This window comes from Cygnus olor, chromosome 2 (genome assembly GCF_009769625.2).
Source record: "Cygnus olor isolate bCygOlo1 chromosome 2, bCygOlo1.pri.v2, whole genome shotgun sequence".
Lineage (NCBI taxonomy): Eukaryota > Metazoa > Chordata > Aves > Anseriformes > Anatidae > Cygnus > Cygnus olor.
Genome location: NC_049170.1, coordinates 17,144,604 through 17,168,645, shown reverse-complemented (window position 1 = coordinate 17,168,645; position 24,042 = coordinate 17,144,604). Strand labels below are relative to the sequence as shown.

Genomic DNA, 24,042 nt, shown 5'->3' with positions numbered 1-24,042 from the left:
AAGTTATAATAGCCATAGCCCAACTATTCAGGTAAGCACTTAAGACATCTTTAGAACGAGTCCTTCAGTGGCTGCTGAACAGAACGGAGCAGACACAGCCTGTCAGAGCCCAAAGTTTTGACAACAGTCTTTGTCAGCAGGCAGGCTGCTACACCAAAACCCAGGCTGCTCTATAGCCATTATTGTTCTTTGCTCCTAAACATCCTCTCCTGATCATTTCTGAAGAAAGTATGACAGCTCTTACATTCTCATCAGGAGACCTTCCTTCATTAACACACCATTTCAGCTTCCTTTTTGCAGTTGATTTCCCCTCTCCCTACCCCCTTGCAAAACCGTTGTGGTCAAACACAGAAAAGTTTAGCAGAACAAGAATAAAACTCGTGTCTGAGCAGTAAAGTTGACATAAAATAAAACTGTACTTTTCCAGCTTTATTCTCCTGGTGAAGCACAGAGCAAGGTAGCTGCAGAAGAATGCTACAATCCATTCTTAGTTTGTATCACACCACCACATTTTCCTCTACTATTTCAGTACATCTGGTTATACTAGAATACCAACACTTTTTTAGACTTGTCATCAGAATAGCACACACTTACATTCACTGTAAGTGCCTGCAGATCTGATTTATAGTATATTCCAGACATATGACTGTATAATTCAGACAAGCTTAAAAAAAGTATGCTGAAAGAAGATACTACCAAGGACTTCCCACTGGCTCTGCTAAGCGTAAGAGGACATATTTTACTTGACCTACCCTACTAATCTCAGTAAATTGGACCTCAGCAACAGATGCAAAGCTCAAGTGACCACTTACAAATCCTTAATGCTGCTCCACCTCCAGCCTTTGATCAGTTTTCTTCTGAAAGTACCGAATGGACCTGTGCTCCTTAGCCTATGTAACAGGCTCCTCTTAGTCCAGGAGCTGACCTCTGGTACCAGAAGCAGGGTTACTGCTCCCAACTTCAGCTGCATTGCTCCCTGTCACATACAGAAAGGCATACATTGGCATACAAAGATAAATTTTAGATCTAAGGAGTTCAGAGACTGTTTTGGTTATTTTGCTATAGGATTTGATACCAAATTACAGAATTACTACAATACCATATATGTGCATGCTGCCATTTATATTTGACAGTCTGACCCAAAAGTAGCTAAAATGTACGATGAAATCTACGTTCACAGCTTTCATTCCTCTGAATATTACAAAACCGTAAGCACACAAATTGCTTGAAGTGTAATTCACCTTTGCACAAACTTAAGTTAAACTAGAATTGTTAGAAAGAGCATTTTGGATCACAAAAGGCCTTTACTCCATGGGTCCTTACCCATGTTTGTACTAAAAACATAAAAATTGAACTCTTCAGAAACACTGTAAACATTGCAAAGCAAATAAAAGGAAAAATCGTCTATACAAATCTAACTTCTAGCACTTGGAAAACATTTGGGCAGTTAGAATTACACTTATCTGAAAAGCACTATCTTACCCTCTTCTGCTTCTTCCAGACTTCACCCATGGAAAATTGACAGGATTCCCCATCAGACATCCTTCCTACTATCCTATGCTGAACCCTGGCCAGGCTCCAGCAGCCTGAAGGATTTTGCTATGCCACTGCAGTGACAGCAAAAACCCGTGTCCAAAGTGGCAAGTTTGGTTTCTTGGTTTTGTGTGTGTGTGTTTAAGTATGTTATTTTGAAACAATACTTTCAGAAATGCCATCTTTGAAACTTGAATGGGGTGATTCCTGTACACAAATTCTGGATCTCAAGCATGTTGTTTATGCCAAGTGTCAGGCTGATAAAGTCACGTAAACTTGCAGTTTTAATAGCAAGTTTATTTTTCCCTTCTTCGTTTATATTTAATACCAAGCTCCCAGACCTACATAGGTCATTCTGGCAGCTGGTACAATTGCATGCCAAGTCACAAGCTAAAGACTCCGACACCAAAATGTCAAACCAGCGACCCTCTGATGAGGGTTAAGCAATAGCGAAAGAAATCTGACTTCCGGAACACGGCCTGGTTGAGCGACAAGGAGACAAGGTCTCAGCATCACATCAGGAACTTTCTAAGGAGAAGCCCAAGCCAGCCTGCTCATACTGTTCTCTTTGGCTTTGTCTAACCAAAAAAAAGGAAACGCAGTACACTATGCCCTTTGACAAAACGGGTCACTGACTAGGAACCACTGACCTTGACAGTGGTACTGTGACATTAACTCATAACCAGAATTCAAACGCTAGGGCTGGAACCAATTTCTTACTTGGAGACCAGAGTAGCTCATCCCTTGACTCCTCAAAAAGTGTTTTTTTTTTTATTTAAAGTCTTTACCATCCCTCTTTTAGTTACAAGATTCATGTAGGATCCAATAGATTACATTAGCTTTCCCTTGAGCTTTACTTTTTCCAAGGATACTCTATTCTCTTCCAACAATTTTTTTCCCGAAATGTGCTGATTTTATCAAAAGAATGGTGGGCACCCGACATATTTTCCCCCATTCACCCCTTGGCCTAGGAAATGTTTCATTGCCAAAGGAGGCAGGAAAGACTCATCAGTAAGAGAGGAGTGCTGCAACAGTTCTCTCAACTTCAAGGTCAAAAGTAGGAGTTGTAGACACACGCACGCGCACACACACAAACAAATCCATGCTCCTTACAGTAAGGGCTGTCTTGTGCTTGAGTACTTACACTATAAAATAATTTTTATGTATAGCAAATGTGCATGCAAGAGGGAGTATATGCATAAAAACATCCAATATTCATGGAAAAAAATGTAATTTCAAGTAAGAGGAAATGTGTAGCTCCCCATGTATGTGTAACTTCTAACTTAAGACACTTACTTCTAAATGTCTCTGCAACAATGCAAACACTAGATTTCAGATTACTTTTTCTATTACAGTTTCTATCCAGCAAAGATAACAATGTGGAAAAAAAAATGTAACATTTGGCAAAAAGTAACCAGACGTGAAGATTTCGTGCTGGCTGTGGCACATTCTCACTTCTCTGCCGGGGAAGCAAGGCTGCCAGCTGCCACCTATGCCCATACCAAGGCTCATCTCTTCAGCCTGCATTCCAGTGCGGAGATAACATCTCGGCATACTACTCAGGAATGAGTTCTGGAGGAGAACAGACCCAGCCATTACTTACTAATTCAGAGCAGTGTATTACTACATTTAGTAGTCTACTATTACAGTAGTTACTACATTTTACAAGGTCTCTAAAAAGTGTTCTGAGAATTTCGTAGAAATCTGTCTCTCTGATGGCAACAAAAGAGATGAAGAGGAAGAGAACATTTCATTGGAAGATGCAAGCCAACAACAGGAGTGAGGCACTAACATTTGTTAAGGCAGAATGAGAAACAACCCCTGTGAGAAAGAGGGTAACATATGCTTTTAATTCATATAAGATAGAAGAGCATGTAGGTCACAAGGCCAGCGCTAACTGGGCACAAAAGGAAAGTTTAGCCCTTTGCTTATTGCACTCTCAATTCCACCTGAAGAGAAGGGAAATCTGCATTTGCATTTGACCAGCCAGGGAATCAGAAGCAGCTGGCTGCAAAGAAAGGGACAGAGACATGTAGCCACAAAGGTTGGACGTGGTGCTTCGGGATTTGTTTTAGTGGGTGACATTGGTAGTAGGGTGATGGCTGGACCAGATGATCTTGGAGGCCTTTTCCAACCTTAACAATTCTAGGACCTCCCCAGAGAGGTCACCTGCCTTGCAGCCTGGGAGCCAGGAGCATGGGAAGCGTGCCGAGCCCTCAGCACAGGCCACAGCAGCTCCCACCATGTCCGATGCAGACACTGAACACACTCCTCCTCTCATCCCAATGCTGAGGAACTGCACAAGCTGCAAACCAGCAGGCAAATATTTAGCCAGAAGCACCAAACTGGAAGACAACGTTTGCTTTTTGGACAACTGGGAGTAACTTCATTTACTGTTTTGATCTTCACAGGGTGGGCAAATGTGTTAATTGAGATTTCTTATGTAGCTGCTGCAACATACTAGAAACTTAATACAAACACACTGAGCAGCCACACGAGGTCCGATTACTTAAATGAACACAGAGTATGGCATTAAACGTGTTAGCTTTAGCCTGACGTTAGACTGTATCAATGGGCACGCAATGTTTTCAGGAGCCTAGAAATATTCCATTCATAAAATGAAGAGGTTTTCTCTCCAGGAGTACCACAGGCCCCATTTTCCATCCTGTGAATACATGCAGTGCACCTGCTGGCTCCACGTCACCCCCAAGGCTTTTAGCTGTGATGACAGCAGGCTGATTTTAATAAGCTGCAGTGTTTTGATACGTAATGTAGGTGCCTATTGAACTGATACATGTATTTTAAATATTAATGCTACATCCAAGCTAGATGAAAGCATTAGGGAATTTAGAATAAGTGATTGATTAAGGTGGGGCACTTAATTCCCTGAAGAAAGACAGCGGTATGCAAAACGGTGAGTTCACTACTCACGTAAAGCACCCAGAATGTCTCCTGTTTTCTTTCAAATCTAATTGCCATCACCCGTAGGAAGCCAAAACCACTAGCCAGAACTCATTATATAGTGTGATAAAACTCAAAGTCTGAGGAATGAAATGGAAATTCAACATTAATGAAGTGGCATTTAATCAACTGTCATCATTGATTACGCTCGGCCACCTACACAACCAAGTTACAGAATTAAGCATAATGTTACAGATGCTGTCTGCCTCTATTCATAGAGCAGTAAAAAGAGTATTCAACAAAAAACTATCTGCCTACAAGATGTTTTAATTCTTAACAGTAACAGAAATAAATCCATTACTGCCTTTTATTTGCTGAACAGAAGGTAACCACTGGTAGAGTTCCTGGACTGAGACCACCTGTCTTTGTATTAGACGTTGGTTATTACGGTTCCTGTGTATTTTTCCAGTTAGTTAACTCTGATACAATGTCTTTCTGTACCTAAAATACTTGAACTCTTCCTCCACAGCTACCCCAGCTACAGACTCTTCCCTTCCAACAAGCTTCTGCATGGGCTTAACACCCTTCCCATCTTTTTTTCCCCTGTTGAAATGAAGGTACTTAACAGTCTGCATTTATCGTGGTGGGAAAGTTCAGTGAAAAGCCCTAATACGAATGAATCTAAATGATCTTTATTAAGTAATAAACACATATTTATCATGAAATCAGGAATCCAAACAACTCATTGAATACAATACAGTGTTAGAAAACATTTAAAACATTTTTCATAGTTTCTAGGAAACAAAAGCTGTTTGCAGGTGGTGCAATGAAGTTTTCAACTCTTCTCCCCGTTGTCAAGCTGCTCCTTTGGCCGCTGCTCCCTCCAGTAACTGCCCTGCCGACCCTTCCCTTGCCACACTTAGGGCAGAAGTCTCCAGGTCCAGTTGTCCAGGAAGACATCTTCCTCCACTGCTGCAGTCCTGAAGTCAGCTATTTCTGGTCACATTTTCTCTGTTGGTCTGGGTGCACACCACTGATCAGAAGTAGCTGTCTTGCAGCAGACACGAACAGAGGGAACTCCTGGCACTTGCTGGTTGTAGCCAGAGCTCCACACAGATGATAGCACGCATCTTTCCTAAGCTCCTTCCAAAAATTGGTTTGCCTGATGACTGACCACTCGGCTGCTGCATGCTGCTTTTGGTCTCCTTTTGAAACATCACAATTTCTAGAAGCTAGACAGTTCAACTGAGAAGCAGCACGCTCGCCTCGCCTGACCTGCCGCAGGTCTCGCTGCCCAGCCGCATGACTCGCAGGGCCATCAGATGACGGCCAAATGCACCCCTCAGCCTGTACTCAAAGCATGCCATTCACAGTTTTATCCCCTGAGGCTTGTTTGCCATTTTGATGCCCTCCCTTGGACTGGTGGTGGCAGCTGGAAGGTGGTCCATATCACAGTTCGTGTTGTATTTCAAACGCATAACAAGCTTTCAAAGCAGGGAGTCACACACTGCCACTCTATTGGAGCAGCGTAAGACTACTGGGCTGTAGCACTTGTAGGGTCTCTTTAGCACAAGAAAAAAAAATCTAGCATCTAATTCTGATGTTATTTAACAGATTTGGATCCTTGGATAAGAAACCTACAACAGCTCAGTGATGCAGGCTGGATGTTCCTTTCCCCATCAGAAAGAACCTGCTAGCACCGAAGTCGGCTTGCCCAAAGCTCCGGGTTACCTACACGTCCACCAGGAGCTATCGAACCAGATAACCTTGGATACTGTGCAGCAAAGGGCTCCTTTCAGAGCCTCCGTGATATACAGATGGCAAGAGAGCAGCAGGGAGGGCAGGGCAGGGAGTGCCCAGACAAGGCAGCTCACAAAGGGCTGCTGTTCCCGCGGTGGGAGCAGCAGCAGCCGCGCCTTGGGCTGGTGGGAGGGCGAGTGGGGAGTGAGGGCACGAGGGGAGGAGCGAGGACTTGAGATCCGACACGCGCACAACACAGATTTCATGTCCCTGATAGACTTTACCCTCTGTGCACCTTAGTAAGAGAGCGAGCTGCTTGTTCAGAAGGTGGTTTTGGTGACTTCTCCAGCAGTGCCAGTGTCAGGACGATACAGCTTCAGCTTCCCCCCTGCGCGCACACACTTCACTCCCAGCGCCATCAGAACACAGAAGTTAACTGTGTTCACAGCTTCCCAACTGGCCCAGATTACAAGGAGATAATTAACTGCTCGCCAACAGCTACTTCATTGAAAACCTCTATCGCTGTATCTGCTAGGCCAGGGAAAAACTTCATTACTGAATCTGTTAAGCCCCTGAGAAGAAACTTCAGGCTCTTGCTTTAGATCAGTTCTCTTCTGCAAGACTTATAAACTGTGATAAAAAAGCAAGGCTTTCTATCAGCTGAACTGGCAACTTCTTAAAAAAAAATAAAAAAATAAAAATAAACCTCTCCACCAGTCAGTTGAAGCTTCTGATTTGGCCACACGTAGTGTGTGAAATATTTATACTCTGCTCTTATTTATAATTAACAATGTCAGTTCCATTTCTTTAGATAGCATTCACGGTGTGCTGTCAATGAAACAGCACTTCTGGATTTCATATATGAAACAATATTGTTCCTTTTGGAACAGATTCATTTGCTAAAGCCAAGCTCAGTCCACCAAACAATACATTACGAGTGCAATAAAGATTTTCAATGCTCTTTATATAAATGGATATAGACATTTCCAAGCTCTAAGAAATAATTAGTAGCTCTGAAGCAGTTTTACTCTACTCTTGAACATGTTATATGATTTATAGTATAATTTATTTTGTAGTTAGTCATCATTAACAGTTGGCTGAATTAGCAACACGCTTTCCTATTTTTTCAGAACTTTTCCATCATATACACTGAACCACCATAAGAAATTTAATCATTCTTGACTTAAAGAGGCTGTCTTTATAAGACAATAAAGCAGCACACCATTAGAATTAAGAATTCTTATCCCACATATTGGTACACCAGTGTTTCACAGCTTTATTTATTAATACTGAGAAGAATATAAAACTATTCTTGGTCTCTCATCCTAATCCACACACTGTTAAGGACCAGAGAAAACAAATGACAGTCTAATCCAGTATCAGAAAACTATTGGCAGAAGAGTATTCATAAAGTAATCCTACCTGTAAGGCCGTCTCTACTTCAACATGGACTTAAGATACACATTTTCCAGACTGTAGATTCTATGGAACCTGAAGAAAAAATGAAAGGCTACTAGTATTATGACATTAGAGTTGGAAACATGAAGTATCTTCATGTTTTTATTCTAAATGTTAAGAGCATGTATTCCTAACAATCATTTCTCTACGAAGCCTTGCAAAAATAAGAAGAGTCAGAAGAGATTTTTAGTTAGGGTGTAGAGTGGGGGGATGATGAGTTGCAAATTGTTCTGCATCCACGCCTACCCTAGGCAAATTCATCTTAAAGGAGTAATTAAACAAAATTATTTCAAAATATGCATAGGTAAGTTTCGTCTACCTTATAAACATCCACAAGACTTCATACGTACATAATCACATTTTACACGTGAACACCACAAGTCTGGGTACAAACTAGTACAGGTTAGCCTTCTCCTATTATTCAAGTCCAAACTCAAAAACCCTTCAAGCACGCGTGACTTGATGCTTACAGTAAAGGTGCTCGTTTCTTTGCTTCGTGACAACTAATCATTCTGCTTTGGAGAGTCAACAATAACCTCAAAACCATCATTAGCCGTGCACGCTGACATCTAGCAAGTGTCTTTTTCAACGCTCCACCTGGCATCATGCGCTGCCTACTCCTCATGCAGACGCAGAAGACCTGATGTTCCCAGGCCTGATGTTCCCTCCTGGCAGTGGGCTGCAGGAGCAGCAACGGCGTAACAGAGCACGGAGGGTGCTTGGGGAACAGAACCACGGCAAACCCCTCTGCATGCATGGCAAGAGCTTAACAGTCAAAACAGCAGAAAACCTTAAAACAGGGCTGCTCTTTCAGCACTTGTATTTCACCATATCCTTCTCACGCTGCATATGACAACGATCACACCTCCCATTGTATAAATCTATGTGGCTTTACAGCGTCGTTTGTAGGTACAGTTCATAGATTTTTTCAGTGATTACCTTTAAATACTGATGTCATTCCAGATATAAACAATGAGTTAATTTCAGGAGCTTCTCACTTCAGGTTTGTGATAGAATTATTGCACCACTGACCACACTGCACACAGTTAAAGATCTGTGAAAGCTCAAGTTTTTGTTCTTTAAAACTAGCAAAGAATTGCCTGGCTGACAATTTTTTCTTCTATTAAAATAGTCTTTTTCTTTCTTTAAGATATAACATACTTCAAGGGGGCACTGTCCAAATTTTTTATTAAGGCTGAATTTTAACTTGACTTGTGATTTCACTCAAGTTACCCAAGAACAGCAATAGCAGGATCTTATTAGCCCTCACAGCGCTGAATTGAAAAGTGATGGAAATAAGACATAGGCCACAGTAACAAGATGCGATCCCAGGGGATTAAAGATACTGAAATCCTTTTACATTAGCTGCTCATCTTTTCTCCATAGCTAGCAACTGGGTAATGAAGTCCATTATAAACATGATTCATAATATAGATTGTTAAACCATTTTCAGGACAAAACCTGGGGTCCACAAAACTAGTCTGCTTAACGCTATTGCTCAAGAACACATGGAATTTGTTATCCTTCCAGAGAGGGGGGGAAATTCAAGTTATATTCCCTGCTAGCTAGGCATAATGAATACAGATATTTTTCAAAAACATCAAAGTAAAGTTCTGTGCATCTTCAGACGAGCTATTTTCGGTGTTCCCCTAATTGCAAGACTGCTAACTGAAGGAAAGAGCATGTCAAAGCAACATTTATCACTGTCCTTGGAAACTCACTTGTCAAAGAACTTTCCTGAAGGCCTCATGGTAACCCTCAAAATGGTACTGGAAAATACAAAAATGTGGAGCCAGAGCTGTTCTCAGACCTGCCCTAACCACATGGGACAGAGCAAGTGGTCTGAGCCGTCAAGGGATGTTAAGGACACTGCACTGCAATTGTTACTTGAAATGTACTAAGTAATGCTTGCTCCCTGCCTCTGTACTTCAGTACTAGTACAGGTCAAAGAAATATTACATAAGTAAGATATTGCTTGTGAGGTAAATACCCACGACCCACTGAAACCAGGTATAAATTAATTGTTATATATTTCTAAGATTAAAATTAGGGAAGGACAAATGAATATACTGTAACTTTTCCTTAATGAACCATGCACAGTAGCAACCAGGAAGAAAACTTTCCCGGAGATGGGGCAGGAAGAATATATACACCACGGGCTAGGATTAAGCTGTATTAGCACAACTATGCAGGAAGCTTTCAGGACTTCTACACGTAACTCACCTGGCTCTAGATGGTGAAACTCGCTTAATTCACTGCAACAGCTTTCAAGAGGAGGTACACTGGGAGACAGCTAACAGACACTTTGCTAGCAGCAAGACCAGATTTTTTCTACTTTTACTTATTATCATAGCAAGTTCTACAGTAATCCTTAATATGGAAGAACCAGTTATGGGGGAAAGATGCCACTGAACTACTTTTCTTAGATCCCTTCTGCTCCCTTCCATATGCTAGAGATAAATGAAAGGCTCGAGCGTGCCCGGGTGCTTGCCACATAAAAAGGAGAGGTTTGGTACAGGAAAGCACAACCAAAACTCCAGTTTTCCGTGAAAGGCAACGCTGCAACAGCATAAGAACAGATGGGCGTTCCAGCAGTTTCCAACAGCATCTTTGTGAGAATCACAGGACTCCCACCAGGCACGCAGGAAAGGGCTGGAAGCTGTCCCTTAGCAAGCTTACTTGTGACTGTTTCCTATCAGGAGCTGGGAAGTCCTGAAAATTTGAACAAAATTGCAAATAAGCATCTAATATAATAGCACATCATCCTGCTTTCTCTCCATCTGGTATTGACTTTTATCCTGTGCAGCTACAAGCTGACAGCTCCAACACCTGCCTAATATAAAAATTAATTCCAAGTTGAATGTTAGCACACAGAAGACAGTTCACTACACGCACAAAAAGCCACTTTAGCTGAGGTCCAAGGCCCATCTCATGGTGTCCTGCCTCTAATGGGGACTGCTAATGGATGCCTAAAGAAGAGAACAAGCACAAACACACGGCAATGCTTCCTGAGCGCTCTCTGCCACTTGACAGCAACGTGTGGCTCTGGGACCTCCTCTGCCTCCTTTCCAGCGTACACATGAAGGTAGAAAGATGTTCATATTAAAGTCTGAGGCTATTCTGAGTCCGAGCTCATCTAAATCAACTTTTCACCATTTCGGTTACTGCTCTATTCTTTCCACGGTGATGGATAGACAGGCACAGCAGAAACCCATGGGTCCCCTCCATTCATTCCCTAGCCCGAAGAGATTAAATCCTAAAACCCAAATTAACTGTTGCTTTCAGAACCTGCATGTAATCACCGTTCGGAGCACAAAAAGACTTGCTCAACCCAACGGTGACATTTAGCGAAATCCGCAGGCTGGTCCTAGGTGAGATTAGAGATTTAATCACCCGCATCCCCGAAAGTATTGTTTGTTCTCATTAAGCATATAACAAAGCTGTAAATTAAGTAAGACCTTCCTGTAAATACTGCCAAGAAGTAAACACCCCTGAAGGAGGATGATAATGGATCAGAGTAAAATGTTAATTACTATTTTTAAATGAATATATATGAAAGATGGGGTTAACAACGCATTATGAGCGGATCCCATTAAAACTGGGATCTGGAGCTAAGCAAACTCGAAATAAGAACTCCAGAACCGGCTCGGAAGAAATAAAGCGTGACAAACAGGCGAGGAAATTCCGTGCCGGAGACCTCGCGGGGGCTGAGGGCGCTGTCGGGGTGCGCCCCCCGGCACAGCCCAGCACCCGGGGTCCCCCCCCCGGGGGCCATCTTGGAGCGGGGGGACAACACCGGCGCCCCCTCCCCTCTCCCCATATCTCCCCCCACACGGTGCTACGGCCCCCCCCCCAAGGCCCCGGGGAGGCTCCGGGCTCCTACCTGCGGCCGGACTGCCGGGTGGCGGCGGTCACGCCGCAGCCTCCCTCCCTCCCTGTGCCCGCAGAGCCGAGCCGAGCCGAGCCGCGCTCCCCTCAGCCCCAGCCCCGCCGCCGCCGCCGGGCCGGGTCGGGCCCCGCCCCCCGGGGGTCGGGCTCGGCGGGAGCGCGCAGAGCCCAACAGCCGCTCGTCCCCGCGCCCGCAAGGCCAGGCTGAGAGAGGCTCGCGCGCTCTGATTGGATAAGGGCTGGGAGGGCGGCGTGGGGCGGAGCGCTGATTGGCCGAGGGGAAGACTTCGGCCCGCCTCCCGGGCGGTGAGTGACGGGCGGTGTGTGGGGCTGAGGCGGCCCCGAGCCCCCCCCCCCGGGGAAGTGGCTGTGGTGTGTGGGGGCCGTGGGGAGGGCTCTGTACCCTCTGAGGGCACACTGTGCTCCCACCTCTACATAAATCACTGTGCGTTGGGCAGGTGTCTGCCTAGTGGGGTTATTTTTCGGGTAACAAGTCATGGCGAGGATTCTTCCAGCCCTTTACATGTGGAGGAAGCACTCGGGTGCACAGCTGTCTGAAGGACACAAGGACCAGCACTCGGTGTGCGGGATGGTCCCTTCACAGAAGGGCAGCCCTAAGCTGTACTGGTGTGATTAGTTTCTGCTGGCCTCAAAATAGAGCGTTGCACATGGCTTTGGACAGCTTTAATTCCGTGCTGAGTGGGGCTTCTCAGGGTTGTCTTCAAGTAGAAATTTGAGTGATGTGTTTGATGGTGACAACAGCCCATCGAGCTGCATCAACAGTTGCTGAGCACTCTTGGTTTTGGGGACAGATTTATCACTACAATGCAACTAATCTCATTCAACCTCCTCTGTTCTTCCTGTTCAATTTATCATGATAGTTTTTGGCACTCTACAGAATCACAGTTTCATTATGCTGTCCATCATTTTTGGTTTAGATCAGCAACTTATTAACAATTACTTCCTTCTTATCCGTATCTTCAAAGACTCGAGACGTGGTCCTTCCTTTTGTGATCCATCAGCATCCACAGCATTTCTGAAACGAAACTGGTTGAACAAATAACATTAGTTTGGGCATAAATTATTGTAATGTAGAGTAATTACAATGCCTAGAGGTGATAGACACCTCGAAATACAGCCCAGTTTCAGGATAAATCCATAGTTTTTGCATTTTTCAAGACCATACTTCAAATATTCATCTCACCTTCCTTTTAAATAAATTAAACAAGATTAAACAAGTGCCAAGCTAATAATTTCCTTCTTTTTATGTTGACTACCCCCCAAGTACTTTTTCATTTCTGCAGACTTAACCTCATTTGGCAAATTAGGTTCTGAGTTCTGACACTTTGTATGCAAACTTTTAGTTGAGGCCAAGCTGTTGTAGGAGAAAGTTAAATTCCTCGGGATGAGAGCGCTGACAGATTCTAAGCAACAAAACTCCAAAACAAGGCTTCCAGCCAGAAAGATGAATTGCCATCGTACCCATCCAAGTATTACCGTTCTTTTCCTATTATAGGAAACAGTGTTTGGCAAGAGTGGGCTGAGCCCTCCATCGGTTTTGAAAAAGGGCATATTCTCCACAAACCCAACACAAAGCAGCTCCTGCAAGCTGACCACTCCCGTTTGATAGCACAGGAGGTGAAGCTAAGGAGAGTAAAGAGCTTTCCACAGTTCGGTGCTCTTTCCAAACCCAGGGAGATGACTGTCTCCAGAAGATGTTCTCCAGCACAGCTTTAGTTAAGAACTAAACATCCCAATGTCATTAAATGTGCCCCAAGTCTGGAAGTCTAAGAGACAGATTAGCAAAAGATAGTTATGGAGTTAAATTCAGGCAAGTTTGCCTGAAAAGGCAAGGCCTTTTGATTTCCTCCTACTGCTTTCTCTGGTGGAAAAGGATGAGAAGAAATAAGGCACTAGAGAAGCTGTTGTGACACACCAGCACTCAAAACACTTTAAACGTGAACGATGTGGCTGAGGAATTTTCCTCTGTTTTGCTGACAAGGTTGGAAATCTGCAAAAACAGCATCCTACATCTCTCTTGGAGGAATGCAGCCGCAGAAAGACAACGCAGGTGGTTCCATGTCTGCAGACCGCTGTAGGACCCACAGAACCTTCCTGGTGGTCTCTAAAGAGCTAGCTGATCAAAAGGTGTTGGCCTCTCTCTTTGCAGTTGCTAAGTTGTTGTTACAAGGCAGCTAAAACCTATTAAATACTTTCCTAAAATTATTTTTCCATGCAGGCAAATGCTGTGTCTGGCACACAGATGTTTTATGATCATTAATGGGAAATGAAAGTAAGACGGTTTCTCTGCAAAATGTGGCCAGAACTCCTGGGAGAACTTTGAGAACTCCTACTTTAAATACATTTAGTTGTGTGTGTATAAAGCCTGCTTTGGTGTTCACCTCCTGACACTGGCACTTCTGCTGTGCATAGCTGAGATTCTTGCATAATGTAATGGAGCCATCTCAGGTGTCTCCCACTCTGTTCAGAGCACTCGAGCTGTGTTCCTTTCCAGATTTTGGCACGCAGCTTGTATCACATTACATTTTAGAAGAGCTTACCAACTTTGATTATTTAGAGAATTTCCTAGAAAACAGATTTTTTTTAAACACGTATATTTGAATGGCTCCCAAAATTTTTATATTTATAAATGACAGCTGTCTGCATTTTTTTTAATTCCTTGATTTTAGTCTGACAAAATCATAATCAATATTATTTATTTTTCTGTCTCAAATTCCAGCAATATTGGAGCAAGTGAACTTAGGCTTTTTTTTCTTGATACATTGAAAATGCTTGCTGGTTTTTTGTGTTACTGCTTCATCTTCGTAGTATTCAAACAGACAGGCTTGTGACTGGCACGAAGGACTGGCTGAATGGAGCTGGAACCAGCAAAAAGTCTGTTTCAGTCATTGCAAACTGAAGATATGTAAAAATAGATGAATTTATTGAAAACATGTTCATTTTGTTTTCTAACACTTTTTCCTACTATAATTGCAAAACCTGAAACTTGTGGTTCAGCAAAAGCCTGAAGTATATCTAGGTGCAGTAAATGAATTATGCAAATTATTTTATTGCAAGAACATGCACATTCATGTATACACATTATTTGCCTGGTCTTCCTATTACAGCTGCAGTTAAATCCTAGTTTGTAAAAACAAAGGAGTGCTCTAGAGGCTCCACATTTCTGGCTGATATGGTAGAAACCTATCGTGTTTATGTAGGGCATATGGAGCTTGAATACATTAATACGAATAAATACTAAAATATGCTAAACATTATTTTCAGTTGTTTTAGGCTAGTTTCCTAAGGAAACAGGGCTATGATATTTTAACGTTCATGAACAATCTGTCTATGAGACCCCCTTAGCAATTTCTGAATCTTTTTCTAGCTACACTCAAGGTAATTTTAACTTTCTTTTCTTCATTATATTTACAAAAATTTCAAATTACATCATTTTTCTCCAGTCCTCTCTCCTTCATGTTGTGAACTTTTACTCTCTTGAGTTTGCAGTATTTTTTTGTGAGACCACCATTTTCTAGTATGTGCACATTTCTCTTCAGGACACAACTATTGTCACAGAATCACAGAATGGTTGAGGTTGGAAGGGACCTCTGGAGATCTGGACCTCTGGTCCAACCCCCCTGCCCAGCAGGGTCACCTAGAGCACACTGCACAGGATGGCATCCAGATGAGTCATGAATATCTCCAGAGAAGGAGACTCCACAACCTCTCTGGGCAGCCTGTTCCAGTGCTCCGTCACCCTCACAGTAAAGAGGTGCCCCTTCAATTGAGCTGGAACCTCCTGTACTTCAGTTTGTGCCCATTGCCTCTTGTCCTGTCGCAGGGCACCACTGAAAACAGTCCGGCCCCATCCTCTTGACACCTTCCCTTCAGGTATTTATACACTTTTATAAGATCCCCTCTCAGTCTTCTCTTCTCCAAGCTAACCAGGCCCAGCTCCCCCAGCCTCTCCTCGTATGAGAGATGCTCCAGCCCCCTCATCATCTCAGTAGCCCTCCTCTGGACTTGCTCCAGGAGCTCCGTGTCCCTCTTGTACTGGGGAGCCCAGAACTGGACACAACACTCCAGGTGTGGCCTCACCAGGCAGGATCACCTCCCCCTACCTGCTGGCAACACTTCCTAATGGACCCCAGGCTACCATGCGCCTTCTTGGCCACAAGGGCCCATTGCTGGCTGCTGCCCACCAGGGTCAGCCTGCTGTCCACCAGGGCTCCCAGGTCCTTCTCCACAGAGCTGCTCTCCAGCAGGTCAGCCCCCAGCCTGTACTGGTGCCTGGGGTTATTCCTCCCTCGGTGCAGGACCCTGTACTTGTCCTTGTTGAACTTCATGACGTTCCTCACCACCCAGCTCTCCAGGCTGTCCAGGTCCCTCTGAATGGCAGCACAGCCCTCTGGGTGTACCAGCCACTCCTCCCAGTTTTGTGTCATCTGCAAACTTGCTGAGGGTGTGCTCTGTTCCATCATCCAGGTCACTGATGAAGGACTTGAACAGGACTGGACCCAGCACTGACCCCTGGGAGACACCACTAGCTATAGGTCTCCAACTAGACTGCGCCGCCGAGCACAACCCTCTGAGTTCTGCCATCCATCCAGTTCTCAGTCCACCTCCCCATCCGCTCATCCATCCTGCACTTCATAATTCCTTCACTATGAAGCTTGGTGAGCTTGCCATGGCTGTTTTTGCTGTGCATAATCTACTTTGAATATTCATACAGTTTTGATGTGACCAAGGTCAGATTTTCTCCCTTCACCAAATATCTCGTTCTTTTTTTCCAGACTTACAGTTTTCCTTACTGCAAACCATGTTGATATCCTTTCTACTGCTCTCACTTATCCTTTCTGCAGGTCTCACTTCTCCACCAACATCTCACTTATAAAGTAGAAACTACATAAAGTCAAGCCTATTCCAAATCTGAATCCTACCTGGCAGCTTGATATTTCAAGTGCTGTTTGAATGCTTTCCTGTATGTTTTTCTCATGATCTTGCTTCAAAGCCGTACCAGATAAACTGTTCTGTAATTCGTATGCTCTTTCACTCAATTACATGCATCTGATATGTTTATATGTATATATAAACATATACAAACTTGCCCAATTGTCAGGCTACTGTTCAATTTGCTGAATTTTGCAATACATCCAGTGATGCTACTCCATCCAACCTGAGAATTTATATTGGAGCCTTCTCTGGCTTGGAATTATCCTGTTCTGAAATGTTAATTATTTTAATTAAGAATATTATTTCACGTATAAATGGAGGCTGTTATCTTCTATCCATCTAGTCCATTTAATTTAATTGTCTCTCATATTATTCCTCATTGTATCATCAATGCCTGACCATCCATTGCTTTTCCTATTAGAATCTCACAGATTAATCATTTATTAATTCTGGTTTGCAGTTAAAACACTTCCACTACTGACATGCAGAGATCAAACGTCTCCTCAGAGTTTTGCTGCCACCTCCTGATCCCTGGCACACCTACTGATATCTTGTTTAATGGTTTGGATTTGCCTAAGTCTCCTACCGTCACCAAACCATATTGGACACTGATGTACCAAAGCTAGGCATGTCCCTTATACTTCTTAATATTCATACTATATTTTAATACAGTGCTTGGAGAGGAGAAAAACATACAGTTAAAACTAAGAGAAGCAAAAATGTGTTTGCTCTACTTCTAAACAAAGGGGTACTTATGTGTTAAACACTGATCTTAAAATTTCTTTTAAGACAACTTCAGAGTTTATGGAGGAGTTGTGAAAGAATTAAAAGCATAATGAATGGGATGTTTAGGATGTATCATCCCTAATTAGTGTTGCGCTTTATTCTGCCTTGTTTGCTTCACAATATAGTTAAAATGTCACTGCTTTCTTTATCATTTCTGGCAGTTACAGGGAACTACTGTTATTAATGAATTAGGATGTGGCTGCAAGCCAAGAATGTGCAGTTTTATGACTGATCCTGCGTGTGCATTTTATTCTTCCACTCACAGAATAAAGAGAACTCTGATGCTGAGAGATCAACAGCAGAAGCTATGGAGCGTTATCCATCAGTCACACACGAATTTTTGCCTAGCATACAGAAGTAGGAAGAAAACTAAAATGTGGTTGGTTAAGCAGCTATCATTTCGTTTTCATTTGCTATCTGGTTGCCTAATCTCATTTCCCTGTATTTTCTCCTCTAAACTGATCTAATTTCCTTTTTATTTTTTTCTCCCCTAAACCCTGCGTAATCCCCTCCTGCAGCCTGGAGGCAGAGTGCAGAACACCTGTGCAAACAGAGCTAAGGCAAGGAGCACAAACCACTGCTCCTTCCCCTTTGGGCAGTGAGCGGCTGTGCAATGGAAAGCAGATTTCCCTTTGGCATTACCTTAAGTTATCATTAGATGCAGCTGACAGTATTTTGAGCATAACCTTTAGGGAATGCGTTATAAAAGAGGCAACTGCTCAGGTACAGACATGCCACCAAGAATAACAGGAAAAATACAACTATAATCTCACAAAAGCGCATTACCTAATAAAGAAGAGGGAGCCAGCCATATTTTTTCACAACCTGGGACACAATTATGGCAAGTTACGAAATTAAAACATCTCGGCTAAATCAGTGATATTACGCTAACAGGAAAATGGAGTAACAGATGCTGAGTGCCTATAGCAAGCTGTTCCAGAGGAGGGATGTTTGGTTTGGAGCTAACCTGGCCCTCCGCATTCACAAATGTTCTGTATGTGGCCGACATTGGGGAATATCAGAACTGGGGAGAGGGTAGTGCAGAACAGGCAAAAGTTAGCAGCTCTGGGATGTCTCCCTAATTATACAAAGTTACAGCAGCCATAATGCCTGAGATGTACCACCAGCACTTGTGCATTTAGTGCATAGTGAGAGGATATTTCAGGCTGAAAAATGAGCACTTATTACTGATAAGATGCTCATTATCAATCTGGTCTGCTACCAGTTATTATAAAGCACGCTCATTCTGTACCAAATTATCAAACTGATGTTTACTAGAGCTGCCTGACAAAAACTGAGAGCCTTGTAATCCTCCAGATACCAGGAAAGACACCACAAATTAACATAAATTTTCCTCCAAGACCCAACAAAATCTACACCTTCCTCGTACACACCTAGCCAGGTGTAGTCAAGCCTACTCTTGAAGCCAGGATTGCACCCAGCTGTGTTACACTTAGTACCTAAAGGCCACAACAGCACAAGCTGAATGCCTTCCTGACATGTGCCAGATGCCTTAGCACCAGCTCCTGCGCTCATTCACTGGATCTGGATGACTAAAGCACAGGCAAATGCCTCGTGGGCAGTAGTGAGATAGTCTCAAATTTACCTCTTCCTAAGTACAAGCAGAGATGCTTTGAGCTCGGGCTGCAGCAGAGCTAACACCCAGGATGAAGTGGATCGTGGGTGTCTGCTGCTTCAACTGCCTGGCAAACCTGTTCTTCCTTGCCAGGCGAAGCAGTCATCACTTCTCGAAATTCCCAGAACTCCTCCGCCGTGCTCCGGCACGAGCTCCTGCCTGTGCAGGTGATGTGGGCACAGCAGGACTGTGAGACACCTGGGACCAGCAGAAACGGGGACCGTAAGTCAGACCAGAGCTGGTGAGCGCCGTGCTCCTGCTTCCTCGCGCTCCTCTCATACCAGCCCTCGAGCGGGCTGAGGCAGGGGCTCCTGCTGCGCCTGGAGGACTGCTACAACCTTAACATCACTAAGAAAAAGGCAAGCGGCTGCAGCTCGGAGCTGTAATTTCGTCTGCGTCTTTCCAAGTCAACATTTTTACCGCTTGAGACTGGATAACGCACTGTGGTTCTTCGGTTTCTATTTTTGGTTAGCTCAGCTAGGGTGAATTGTAAGCAGGCTGGCTGTGCTCGCTGCCTGCCAGCACAAGCCAGTCGATCTAGTGCAAAATCTCATTATCAGTCTTTTGTTTTCAACTCAGTTAAACTCTATTACCTTTCAGGTCTGCCAAAAGTGCTCTTCTGCCTCCACAGAGGAGTACTCTTTTCCGCCTGCAAAGTGCCCTTATCCCCTTTTTGCTCATTTAGGTGCATGTGTGTGCACATCTAAGGGAGGGGTGGGAGGAAGGAGCAGCTCCCCTAAGAGACAAACATCCATTTCTCTCCCTAAGCTGGAATCCTATTTAAATCAGCTTGCTGGGAATCAGCCCTCCAGCTGCTTCCCAAGGCAGGCACAGGGTAGGGTGAGCAGCTCGCGGGGCTTTAGGGGGCCCGGGCAGCCCCTTCCACAGCACGGCTACACTGGTCCAGGCGTCGACACGGATGGTCTGCGTCATGAGAGGGGTGTCTTCTTTGTGGAAAATATCAGCCAAAGCATTTTGGCATTTCAGAAGTTAAATACAGGAAGAGTACATTGTTTTTCGATAGGAAAAGGAAAAAAAAAAAAAAAAGGAATGAAATGTTTTATGGAAAAAGTTTGCTTTGAAGTTGAGCAAAGGAGGCTTTTGACAGATGTTGTTTAATGCTCCAAAGAAAATCTACTCGAATTCAGCCAACTTCTAGGGTATTTTAAATCTCAGTTTACAGAGACACTTGCTGCCGCTTAAGGGTTAAGAATGTCCCAGAGCAAGCTTATGCCTCTGGCAGTTCCAGTCCTGTTGGTTGTGCATCCTTCCCACAGTTCACATAAGGCTCTCCAGTCCCTCGCAGCCCCGCACCCGGACACGCACCCTCCTCACAAAGCTACCACACATGCCCCAGCCCGGGATTACACGATGGAGACAGCATTTCCCAGTACTGGTTGTTTCCAGCTGCTACAAGTGGAGCTGGAGCCGAGCAACGAACCGAGAGCGGGGACACTTCGCTGCACTCTCAGTGACCTCTCTGCTGGCATCGAGGCAACGTGAAGGAAGAAGCTATCTGATTCACAGGCAGGACGAGAGCTGGATCTAAGGAGAACCAGCAGGCTACTGGAATCGGGAACACGTGGGATGAACACGAGGACTTGCAGGGAAGGCAGATATGCAGGACTGGCAGGACGGGAATACTAGGTTTTGAAGCCAGCAAAGGAAGTGACGACGGGCAGAGGCTGAAGCTCCAGATGTTAGGGCTGTAGGCTACGGGGCTGGTGTGGGTGGATGGAGGATGGAGGAAACAAATTGCCCAGGAAACTGAGGCACAAGTGAGAGAAGCTGCTAAGGAGGCTGGGATGGAGAGGGAAGGTGTACTGTGCGCACAGGACTGGCACTGGAAAGCAGAGGAGGTGGGTGGCATCAGCAAGTGTGCAGAGTGGGATGGGAGACAGGATGGGAGACAGCCAGGGAGAAGGGGCAGGAGGGAATTCGGACAACCTGGACAAGGAGACAGGGAGTGTAGGCTCAGTGGGAGCTTGAATATGAGGGGTTGTTTTCAATGAATGCTGGTGAGCCAAACAAATAAGGCAGCACTTGCAACAAAACCGAAAGCAGCTGCATGATCGTACTGTCAAAGGCCGCTCAGCGTTCAGTCTGAGAAGGCAGGAGGGGGCCCAGGGCAAGAGCAGCTGCCCAGCCCGGACACAAAATGTCCCCTAAATGTCCTCTCAGCCCTCGTGTGTGCCCACACCAGGCTCTTCCAGTGTGCCCAGGGGACTGGGATGTGGGAGCCCCAGGGGAAGGCTTGGTGGTGGTGGCACGGCGAGCCAAGGAGGTGTCACCTGCTGCCTGTGCGTCCTTCCCAGGGAGGCTCCTCCAGATCTGTCAGTGCGACCAGGACCTGTCCTTGCTCTCTGTGTGCACAGCTGGGTGATCGGGCTGGGGGATGCAGTCTGATGCCAGGTACCAGTGGGGAGGTTTTGGTAACTATATGGCTTTTTCTGACCTTAATCTACCAATAATAATAATCATGGTAAGATAAACATGGTGAAATCTGCTGTGGCTGAAATCTTTCACGAGCCACAGGACTCACTGTGTGACTAGCAGATAATGGTTGTTATACCTAGCGCTGCCTTCTTGGGCAGACTCATGGGCTTGTTTTGGAAATAGTTCCTGATCTTCCTTCTCCAACCAACGGGTATGACCATGCCTGCGAGTGCTCAGGCTGGGCTGATCCTCTTACTCCGGATTGTGTTTAACAAAAACTCCAGCTGTCTCCGGGCTCTCTGTGTGCCAGAGCACATTAGCCTGAAAAGACATTGGGATACTTGATGCGTGCCTTAGCATCACAGAATCACAGAAACAGAGAATCAGGGAATGGTTTGGGTTGGAAGGGACCTTAAAGCCCTTCCAGTCCCAACCCCCTGCCATGGGCAGGGACACCTCCCACCAGACCGGGTTGCCCAAAGCCCCATCCAGCCTGGCCTTGAGCACCTCCAGGGATGGGACAGGGACGGGTCCTCATTTCTTTCTGCAGTGACCTGTCACCATTTGGGTTCGTGCCAGTCTTTCAGTAGTTACTGTCATTCAAGATCAACCAGGCACCATCAGCATTTAGGAATCTCTTTTATGTGGTCCTTTGTAGACTATGAATATTCAAAACGCACAGAGCGTTGTGGGAATCACTCCCCTGCAGCTCCGGGGGTGGCTTGGATTCCCACAGTCCCGTGAAAACATTTACTGCAGAGCAACACCTCGGTTGTCCTTGGTACTCCTTGAGGGAGGATGACTGAAGCCTTGACCAGCAGACTAGCACGCCAGGTGGTACCATGGGATACTCAGAGGTGCAGTCAGCTTCACTTTTCTCTGTCTCCTGGCAGTCAGTTGTTAACATACTTAATGAACGTGATCCTGACGATATTTCATTCTGGCAGGAAATCTGACGGACGCCACCCACAAGACCTTTGAGGGATGGTGCCTGTCCCCCCGCCGGGAGCGCCTGCACAGGGCACGTGTCACCGCAGCCCAGGGAGCGCCGGGCAGGGCAGGAGAAGGCTCACCCTCACATCTCTCTGCCTTCTGTACCTTTTTTTTGTGTGCTGGGAATCCAGCTCTGCAGCATGAGCTGGGTGTGCAGACAGACAGGCAGGGCGAGCGTTTTTCTTCCAGTTTCCGCAGCAATTACAGCGTAATATCATCAAACCTGCATATTTAACTTGATGAAAAGCACAGACTAATTTCAGTCTGTGGTTCTTAGGACCTTTTTTTAAATTTTTTTATTTGGTAGTACCTAGGGTTATGCATCACCTTGTATGTTCAAAGAGCAGTGCCTGCACACCCCAGTTACTGCTATCTGAGGGCGTCTGCAAGTCAGCTCCCGGCTTACTGAACTGGCACCGAGAGGAGGGATGTGAAATTAGAGACTAACACGAGCACTCCTCTGCGAGAACTGTCTAGCAGAAGCGGAGCAGACTGCAGTTCTCCGGCAAAAGCATCCTGCTCTCTTAACTGTAAAACAATCCTGTTTCTTCCTGCAGTACACCTGTAGCATTCATTATTTGTTTTCCAGTTTCAGCAATAATCGGGACAAGGGGCTGGCAGGCAACGGATGCTTTTGGTTCAGAAACTGATCCATACCCATAGCATGACTGAAAAGCTAACATGATTTTGTAAGTAGAAACTATGCTAAAAGTTACAATTACAAAATTAGCTTTCCCGAGTTTTAATGATTGGCTGTGCGACTTTAGTAGTGTTGTCTGAATGCATTTTTCTTCTGAATACAGATGCATTTATGTGCTCTACCCGTTTGTCAGCTCATGCTCTTTCTCTTCCCACAGGATGTTGAGAAAAAATTACAGGAGATAGAAAAAACAGGAAAGTTGTGATAATTTGGACTAGTCCACACAGGCAGCTGGAACACGCCGGCCTTACCACCTCCATTTAGATTGGGAAAGCCAAATGGAAAGGGTTAAAGGACATTTGTACAGAGAAGCTCCTAGAAGCAGCTACATTGGCATAAATGTAAGATTACACTTAAGCAGTTTTATAAGCACGGTTATAGTCCCTCTATACATGGCTTCTGCACCCGTAAAATATTATTTGGTTTTATAAAAAAAATATTTACAGATAGATTTAATAAGTCATCTAGACTTTTCTTCAACCAGCTAATTCATGTGTAACTCTGGAAATGCCAGAGCTGATGTTGCAGCAAATGGAGCGGGGCAGAGAGGAGCTGGAACTGTCTGGTTCCAGGCTGTTGGGGCTGTGCACCTGACAGCACCCTGCATGCAGTCGGTGTCAACGTGTGCAGGTGGCCTTTGGTGCAATCTGCTTAAGGCACCGTCTCAGGGAGCTGCTGCTTTTTGCACCCCCTGGGAGCTCAGATCCACTCTCCTCTCTGGGGCCACACGCAGCACCAGACCTGTAACTGAAGCATCACAAGGTGGACAAATAAAAGAAAAACACCGGGGGAAACTCGTGGACCAAATATGCTGCTTACTAAACCTGTTTGCTTTTCTAGACCCCGGTAAATGCTGATGAAAAAGCCTCTTCTATAAAAACAAAGTCATCTCATGTGTGCTCTGTCATGTTTTTCCCTTCAGGATCAGGTTGGCAATGTCTCTTTAATGTGCAGCGCTGTGAACTTAAAAGAAATCTCATTATCAACCTTCCTTGCCTTCAGCACTTCATGAAGT

The 24,042-nt window shown here is 44.8% G+C and overlaps 1 protein-coding gene and 1 long non-coding RNA gene across 5 annotated transcripts in view; one reads left to right on the top strand and one right to left on the bottom strand.

The window, feature by feature from the left end:
• The window catches only part of MPP7 (membrane palmitoylated protein 7), a 151,668-nt gene extending 139,996 nt beyond the window's left edge, over nt 1-11,672 (bottom strand). For 2 of the 4 annotated variants that reach the window (XM_040548046.1, XM_040548048.1), the window contains exons 1-2: nt 11,516-11,672; nt 7,597-7,665 (exon numbers count right to left, since the gene is read on the bottom strand). The gene's annotated coding sequence lies outside the window, so the exon portion shown is untranslated. Of the gene's footprint in view, nt 1-7,596; nt 7,666-9,353; nt 9,402-11,515 lie in introns of all 4 variants that reach the window. The other 2 variants (XM_040548047.1, XM_040548049.1) reach the window with 2 other exon arrangements.
• Nucleotides 11,673-20,170: 8,498 nt separating this feature from the next.
• LOC121065402 lies at nt 20,171-23,644 on the top strand. Its single transcript, XR_005817037.1, has 3 exons — nt 20,171-20,757; nt 22,917-23,016; nt 23,185-23,644. It is a non-coding gene; the product is annotated as an uncharacterized LOC121065402 (long non-coding RNA).
• Nucleotides 23,645-24,042: the final 398 nt, after the last annotated feature.